The sequence below is a fragment of the Pinus tabuliformis genome, chromosome 9 (assembly GCF_031772625.1).
Source record: "Pinus tabuliformis cultivar Carrire ecotype Pingquan chromosome 9, CPIR1, whole genome shotgun sequence".
Taxonomy (NCBI): Eukaryota; Viridiplantae; Streptophyta; class Pinopsida; order Pinales; family Pinaceae; genus Pinus; species Pinus tabuliformis.
The window spans coordinates 1,353,050,298-1,353,052,739 of NC_142307.1; the positions used below are offsets into that span (position 1 = coordinate 1,353,050,298).

The 2,442-nt window shown below is 41.3% G+C and overlaps 1 pseudogene; it reads left to right on the top strand.

Moving 5' to 3' along the window:
- The first annotated feature begins 1,192 nt into the window (after positions 1–1,192).
- Positions 1,193–1,903, top strand: LOC149153520 (diacylglycerol kinase 1 pseudogene; annotated as a pseudogene).
- Positions 1,904–2,442: the final 539 nt, after the last annotated feature.

Consider the following 2,442-nt stretch of genomic DNA (forward strand, 5'->3'; position numbering starts at 1 on the left):
TGATAAACTAAAATTTCGACCCAACTGACCTCTCGACCAAGTTGGTTGCGCTGACGTATGATTTCCCAACTAAGCATTGACAATGTTAAACTTTTGTGGTTTCTTTGTTTTTTGTCTTTAGGAAAAGGAAAAAGAGATTTCGCCTCAGTTTTAGAATTGGTGGTAAATTTAGATAGTGACACATGGTTATGCAAGAGGATATTGGTACTAATTGTTGAGGTTATCAATGTAGTCAACATCAAAGTGGTATCAGAGATCAGATGAGAGTTTCTGTATGTAGAGAACATGTTCATAATCTTGTTATGGGAAAGCTTGATTATGCATGCCTGTCTAGTGAGACTATGTGCATGTGTAGAGAGATTTCATTATGGAGCACCTGATGAGTGGAGAATGATGCGTAGGAGGGTTATATGTGGTTATAACCTATGTGTTAGACTCCGTCTCATGTCGGAGATTGATTCTTCTTCAAAACCCTGTTTTGAAGAAGAAATCATTAAATGTATTGCTTTAGATTATGTAATTTGTTCTTCATCTTTTCAACTGGCAGCGACTTCAAGCTCCTTCCTCTGTAAAAGCACAAAGAAAACAAAGCATACATCAGACTTTACTGTTGATGAATTTGGTCAAGTTTTATCTTCATATGGTTTCAACTATCATGGCACAGAGGTTCTCTACAGTGGCACCCTTGGTCAACACACATTTGTGACTTGGTTCTTATCTCAAGATGTAACGGACAATTTGCCTATCTGCACATCACACAAGCCTGATCTCCGTGTGGGGATTTCACGGTGCTCTGCCCAAGGGAAAAACATCATTGTCAAACAAATCAACACTCTAAAATGTCTGTTCAGATAGAAGAAACTGAAATAACCAATGAAATGCGAATTCCGGATTATTATCTGAGAAGTGATTGTAAGTCTGTGGGTGATATAAGCAAGGCACCAAAAATCCTGTAATAGTGTTCATTAACACTAAGAGGGGTGGTCAGCTTGGGGAAAACCTGCTGAAAACATACCGCACTCTTTTAAATCCTTTTCAGATCTTTGATTTGGATGACAAGGTACCACATCAGGTGTTAAATAATTTTTTGGGACAATATTGCAACTGAGAGTAGGATGAATTTGCGAATAATAGTTGCAGGGGGGGACAATATTGCAACTGAGAGTAGGATGAATTTGCGAATAATAGTTGGGGGGGACAATATTGCAACTGAGAGTAGGATGAATTTGCGAATAATAGTTGCAGGGGGAGATGGCACTGCAGGTTGGCTACTAGGAACAGTCAGTGATCTGAAGCTTCCCAACCCCCCTCCAATTGCAACTGTTCCTATAGGCACTGGAAACAGTCTACCATTTTCTTTTGGCTGGGGAAAGAAGAATCCTGGTACTGATCGTGAATCTGTTAAGAGATTTTTGGTCAAAGTCATGAATGCAAAATCTATGAAAGTCGACAGTTGGCAAGTACGCATGACTATGCGAATTCCAGCCGAAGGACCACTTGATCCAGTGCCACCATTAGAGCTGCCACATGCTCTTCACATGTTCAAACGCGTTTCTCAATCGGATGAACTGAATGAGGCATGGATTCACAAGTATCATATGCTTTCAACAGGGGAAGGAGGTTGCATCCTAGAAGATATAGAAACTAACTCGTGAATCAGGGACGTTATGCGATGATTGGATGCTCACAAGGATGGTTTTGTGCTTCTCTTTTTCATCCCTCTTCAAGGAATATTCGTAAACTTGCTAAGGTGAAAATTCAAAACCGCCACGGGTAATGGGAAGAACTCCTTATTCCTAACAGCATAAGGTCCATTGTTTGCCTCAATTTACCCAGCTTTTCTGGCAGCTTAAATCCTTGGGGCACCCCCAGTGATAAAAAATCGCAAGAGAGAGGGTTAACACCCCCATATGTAGATGATGGGAAGCTGGAAATAGTTGGTTTCCGAAATGGTTGGCATGGATTTGTTTTACTTGCTCCACATGGTCATGAGACACGCCTTGCACAGGCACACAGTGTTCGATTTGAATTTCATGAGGGTGCCACAGACCACGTATATATGAGGATGGATGGAGAGCCTTGGAAACAGCCTCTTCCAAAAATGATGACACTGTAAGTGTTGAAAACTCTCGTAAGTGTTGGAAAATGCTTGTCGCATAAGTTGATAATTCATTCTCACCGTGAAGTGGATTTAGTAGATAGACGAATATGAAGAAGTTGAATCTATTGGCGAGATGGCGGCAGGAAGCTCTGGTGGACTTAATGGTATCATTCGAGAACATTTGAATGCTCTTTTGAGCTGCATCGATACCACATTGCGTTCCAACAAGGAATATTTTGAGGCCCTCTCTGCACGTATGCATAATTGGAGGGACAAGGATTGTTATTTGAAGGATTGCCCTCATCTGATCGTGGTGGCCTGCATTCGGAACGCGCAAAATC